Raw genomic sequence first — 6,465 nt, forward strand, 5'->3', positions numbered from 1 at the left:
TCACAGGAAATTATAATAACATGACAGATAGGCAATATATATCACATATATGTCCACAAATGTCACATCTACTCACAATAACCAACATATGTCGACAAGCACCATGGAAAGTCCACAAACACCATCAACATATGTCCAAAGTCCACAAAGTTCAACATAAAAACCTATCAAACAAGGTCGGATGGCCTGTCACATGGTCGGAGGCCTGCGGAGAAACGGAGTCAAGTCCAGGTCTTGATCACCCTGCATATCGTTGTTCGATCCAGCTGTAGAAGGTCCCTAGAATGAGATTGCACATGTGAGTTATCTAGATCAAAGCAAATTCTAAGGTCTAAGCTATGGTAGGTCAAACTAAGGTATAAGTCGAAGGTAGCTCTATATGACATGAAAGTGAAGAGTGCATCTAAGTGACTCACAGGAGTGCCGTCGTGCGGAGGTGGAGGCACAAACGGTATCATCGGCGGCGGTGGAGGCGGTGGAGGCTGGCCCATGCTCTGAGAAAAACGGGCCATGTACTCGTACCAGTCCTTGTGCGCCTGCTGGAAGGCCTCAAGCTGGGCCTGCACTCGCGCCCTCTCCTGTGCCAACTCGGCCTGGTGTGACAGCTCGAGGGCCTGAAGCTGGCTCTGTGAGGCCTGCTGTGACTCCTGTAGGGCTTCAATCTAGGCCTACAATTATTTATCACATAGTTAGAATGCAAATAAAGAACGAGTAGAAAATGAATGGACAACGAATGCAACAGAACTAACCTGGAGTGTTACCACCTGGGGTTGTGAGCGTGGGCGTATGGCCGGACTTGAACTCGTGCTCCAGGCTCTAATCTGGGCGAGTGTCTGAGTGTTGGCCGTGTCTATGGTGCTGTTGCCTATATAGTACCGCCCGTGTTATTGGAACCATTGAAGAACTTCTTTCTTTTGGGCCCTCGTTAGGACGAAGTCGGCCTTAGGCTTCTTCCATGACTTCCCGCGTAAGGGAGGCAACATGTTTAGCTTTGGTCTATCGTACAGCGTTGCTTGATCCAATCTAGCCTTGACATTGTCCTTTGACTTTTCCTAGTCCATGATTGTGTGAAGGACCGCCTCGGCGAAATTCTTTTGAGTGTGCATTACATCAATGTTATGTGGAAGAAGGAGGTCCTTAAAGTAAGGAAGCTTCCACATGGTTTATTTGCCAAATAATTCAAGTATACCTTGACTGCTATATTGATTGTTGGCAGGCATTTCCTCTCTTTTTTTATGCTTTGCAATAATATACATTTGCCAGTGCAGGCTTGTCTTATTTTTTAATTATAGATGTAATTTTTTTTTAATTACTAAGAATGAATATTGATAATGGGAAGGCTTCCTTTTTGTTGGCCACAAAATATGAATATGCTGTAATTAGTTTTGAACCAAGTGTAACGTGAATGACTTTTCCTATGCCTTTTTTTTGGAGGGGGCAGGAAGGATTGCCCCCCTACTGAGAGAAAACAGCAAAATCAAAAGTAGCAAGATACAAGAAAAAATGAAACAAGAAAGAGATTGCACAAATGCATCTAGTCATAACTCGAAAAAAGGAAAATATGACTTCTTTGCCCAATTAATAACGAAAAGTAAATTCCTTCTTGAAGATTGCAGTACTCACCCAAAGGAGCATTATCCTACTGACCTGCTCTCATACAAAAAATTTTATTTGTGTATCCCTAACTAGTTTTATTTATGCAGTCAGCAAGCTAGATATACAAAGTGCAGAGAAGGAAATAGACAATCAACAGCTCCTACTAGAAGAAGAGAAGGTTGTAGCGACGTGTCTTGCAGCCCTGATATCTGACCTATCTGGTCCTAAAGGATGGGTGCCTATGGAAAAACTCCATTCAGAGGTTTGTCATGGAAGAAAAATCTATTTTTTTTGTAGAAATTCTGGATTTTTATCATGCATTGATACAATACAAAACAACATGGAAATATGTTGGCATATTTAATTTGACATTATTATGAACTGTTGTATTATCAATCATTACTCGATCAATGGTAAACTAAATTCAAGACTTGGCTTTGTCTTGCAAATATGTTAGATGCTGCACAATATCGTAAAATTTGTATCTTGGTTAGTTGTTGCAGTGGCTGCCATAGTGTGGTAATGTTTTCTAGTCAATATTTATTATCTGCAGTATAGTGACTATATGGAAGCTGCCAAGAAGCTCCAGTCTTATTTCATCAGCCTGCAGCGTGAGGATCAGCCAACTCCAGAAGAGATGCTTCGGAAGGTATATTTCACTTCATCTTCTTATATAGTTATAAGAGTGCATTAAGGAGGGTGGTTAAATTGAAGTGGGGACTGATTACGGAGAATTACTACAAGTTTTCATTGGTAGGAGTATTCACTTTTCACATGTTTCGATGAGCCCAAATAATCTTTTGTGGTTGGCGCTATCCTTAGGAAAGCTCACTCTAAATTTCACCTATTGCTACTTGCTACAGGCAGTTTGTTACATTCAGTATAAACTTCATTACAAAGGCTCCTTGATCCTATTCTCGCATCACCTCTTTTTGTTACATAAAGATAACTATGTAACCCAGCAAAATTTGACACTGAATGTAGTGGAAATTGGAATATTTTTGTTATTTTCTGATTAACTTGTGTACTGAATAGGATGTCTTTTAACTCGAAATTAAAGTGTTTATTATTGAAAGAACTGATAGCCTGGCTGAGTCCTCACTTCTAGAAAACAATGTTCCCAATGGAGTTTTCAAGTACATTCATACACCTGTGCACATGAAATTTTCATGCAATCAGTTTCTGTAAAAATGCCTTGGTAGTAGTTGAGACTGAGAGAATCACATGTGCATAGTTGCCGGTCTTAATTAGGATACCTACCCACCCAATATCTCTCATCTTTGTTGACATGTTTGGTTTTGCACTGCACAGGAGATTACGACAATGGAGGAAGAACTGAAGACCAAGTCTGAGCTTATTTACCGATGGCGGCGGCGGTGGAGGACCGCCCGGTGGCGGCGGTGGTGGAGGGGAGGAGGCGGCCGCGGCGGCGGCAGTCCCGCGGTGGCGGCGGCTGTGGGGGACCTCCCGGTGGCGGCGGTGGTGGAGGGGAGGAGGCAGCCGTGGCGGTGGGGAGGCGCCGGCGACAGCGGGGTGGCGCTGGCGACGGCGTGGAGGGGAGGAGGCGGCTGCGGCGGTGGGGAGGCGCCGGCGACGGCGGGGAGGCGCCGGCGCGGGGGACGGCGGCGGTGCGGCGGGGATGCGCGGGCGTGTGCGGTGTGTGTGTGTGTCTGTGCACGATTCGAGGGAGAAACGACTAAGTGTTGAATGCTTCTGTTTACCGAGTGCCCAGATCTACGGCACTCGGTAAACAGAAGCACCGCAGCCCAATGACATGTGGGCCTGGTACATGTTTATCGACTGCCCAGATCTACGGCACTCGATAAACAGAAGCATGGCAGCCCACTGTGGCAGACAGGTGGGCCGTGGCTAACCTTTACCGAGTGTTTGAGGTCACACTCGGTAAAAGTATCCATTATTTCATGCAAAACAAAAAAGAAAAAATGCCAATTTAATCCTAAAATTCACCAAACTTTCACATGAACTATTTCATGTCATCTATTTACTATCTAAAAAATTCCAAGTTCAAATCATAATGTTGAATTTCACTCTTAATAGAAATCCTACTCGTCATTGTGAATGTTTAGCGTCTCTTTGGGAGATGTACCGGTTCGGCAGCGACGAATGTAAAAATACTTCCGAAACGTTATGAAATTTTTTCTATAACATAGATGTATGCGTCAATGTTAATTCTTCCAATCTCATGATTTATTGAGTTCGATTTTAATTATTACAATTAAATTTACACGATATGTACCTAATTTTCATAAAGAATGAAAATTTTGTGAAATATAGTAAATAAATCGAAATAAACACCATATTTTGGAATGGAGTACTAAATATCATATGTGGATAGAGGAAAAAGAATGAAGGGAAAAACAAGAAATTTGGTTGAATTTTACCGAGTGTTGCGCCAATACACTCGGTAAAAGATAGTGTTTACTGAGTGTTGTGCACTTACACTCGGTAAAACTTTATTATTACCGAGTGCAAATACTTCTACACTCGGTAAACATGTCATGCCGTGACGCCGTTTGGCGCACGGTTGCTATACTAGGTGACGTGGCACCTGAATACCGAGTGGCTGTTTTTACCGAGTGCGCCCCTTCGGTAAACTTGTAGTTTTACCGAGTGTCTGAAGTTACCGAGTGTGCTGACTGGGTAAAGCTGTCTACTACCGGGTGTTTATGTTTTCCGAGTGTTGGCACTCGGTAAGTAATTTTTCCGAGTGCCCCGACTTTTGACACTCGGTAATTGTCGGGGCACTCGGTAACTACACAGTCTCCGGTAGTGCATGTGGATGCAATTTTCAATATCACACTGGACATGCTCTGATCTTGGCTTTAGTTAACTTATTGTAAATTTCTTCTGCAGATTTCTCTTAGTAAATCTGATATTGCTCAGCTTACTTTGTGCTGTTTGGTTTGTAGAAATGTAACGCAAATGAAAATGAAATAAGATCACATCCTATATATATGTTGCCGTTTGGTTTGTAGAAATGCAAAATCAGATCACATCCTATATGTTGCCATAACATTGACACCTTTAATTCTATTACGTTTGCGTTACCAATCCTACCATCAAACAGTGCCTAGTTCATGATGTAGGTGTTTAATATTTCTGAATTCGTAGATGTCAATTTGGCTTTAGTTCGTGATGTTGTCCAGCCCTTTCCCCTTCCCGCCCAGGACCACAACGACAGGAACAGGACCTGCAGGCGAGGTCCGTCAGTGGAACCTGAGTGAGCGCAGGTGTCAATCAATGCTGAACGGGCTCTCCTACGCGCTGCTGTGGCTGGTGGACGCGATGGGGTGAAGGGCGTGTACACGCTTGACTTCCCGGAGCGGCCATTGAAGGGCACCCCGAGGATCACACGACACGGTCGGTCATCATTCATAAATGGCACCTACGGCGGGTTCATGGAGCTCATCTTCCAAAACAATGGCACCGGGTTGCAGAGCTACCGCAGGGATGGATACGTGGCAGCAGTCCCCTCTACCGTCCTCCGCCGCCCCATCTGCCGCCGTCTATCCCATTCTCCACGGCCCCGTCCGCCACCGTCAGCTCCTGCCGTGGTCTGAGACTAGCGGCAGGGTGGGGATGCGAGGTGGGGAAGACACCACCCTCCCATTCGTAGGAGAAACGAGCAAGGCGTGCGTTGATGGGATATCGAGAGACCAAGAGTTCCTTAGGGCATGGATAGGGGGTCGTGTTAGGGTTTGGCCGTTCGGACCGAAACCATGCGCCGGCCGAGGGTACTGTTCATCTTCCCCGCGGCCTTCCTCACGCTCGAGTCGTCCTTGCCCTCCTCCTCGTGCTTGACCCCGCCCTTGACCTTGCCCTTGCCCCCGCTGCTGCCCATCACCCCTACCGCAGCCTCCTTCTTCCCCTTCCTGGCCCCCACTCCCGCCGCCGCCATGGCCATGCTCACCGCCGAGCACCGCCACGACGCACCCATCCTAACCTGGCCCGGCTGTCTCCACCGCCGCCAGGGCCCCTAACCACCCGGCCACCATCCCCACTGTTTGGCCGGCATGTCTCCTACGGGCCCCTTTCTTCTAAGCCCGCCAGAGATGGAGACGAGGGAGGAGCGGTGCTGCACCATGGGCGGCGGAGAAAGAGAAACAGTGCTTGCTCGTGCAGCAATCGCTCCCGTCGGAACGTTCGGACGGAAAGATTTCCGACGGATAGGGCCGGCTCTGATCAAGATTCAGGACAAAATTAATTATAATTAATCAGTAGGGTGCGATAAGATCTGTGCAAAAATTTTAAAAGCAAAACTCTTACATTAATAGTAGAATATATATTTTTTCATAATTAAATACATAATGAGACAAATGTTAATAATCTAATGCGAGGACGGTGGACACCCGAGGACACTGAGGAGGATGAGAGCTTACACGGTTCCTGGTGCCACGAACGCGGCTGGAAAATGGATGGTCACCGTCTACAGGATTTCGTTGAACATGACCCCCATGCCCTGGAGCCGGTATGCTTCTCGCCGCTATCTATCATATCAAATGGGTTTGGCACAAGTAGCTCCAATCCAACCCATGCTAACGTTTCTTGTTTATATCTTGATCGTGAGCTTTATGCTTGCCATCTTCTCCTCTGTGAAATAATTAACTCCGCATTCCGTTCCAATCAGAGATGCCAAATGGCTCCACCAAACATCAACATCAACAGATGGAACAACAAGCGGGAGGACGAAGCAGCAGTTATACGCGATGTGGGCTGCGGATTCCAGATCTTGATCACAGAAGAGAAGAGGGAGGGCTTAATGTTTATCGCCTTGCAGCATGTGACGGTGACGCTGATGAGGCGGATGGATCCGCTGGCCATAGCCTCCCATGCATGGGCTGCCACATG

General features: G+C 46.3%; 1 long non-coding RNA gene across 1 annotated transcript; it reads left to right on the plus strand.

Annotated features, from left to right (window-relative positions):
* The first annotated feature begins 1,707 nt into the window (after positions 1–1,707).
* LOC136500638 (uncharacterized) lies at positions 1,708–2,960 on the plus strand. Its single transcript, XR_010770069.1, has 3 exons — positions 1,708–1,858; positions 2,155–2,245; positions 2,908–2,960. It is a non-coding gene; the product is annotated as an uncharacterized lncRNA (long non-coding RNA).
* Positions 2,961–6,465: the final 3,505 nt, after the last annotated feature.

Source organism: Miscanthus floridulus, chromosome 13 (genome assembly GCF_019320115.1).
Source record: "Miscanthus floridulus cultivar M001 chromosome 13, ASM1932011v1, whole genome shotgun sequence".
NCBI lineage: Eukaryota > Viridiplantae > Streptophyta > Magnoliopsida > Poales > Poaceae > Miscanthus > Miscanthus floridulus.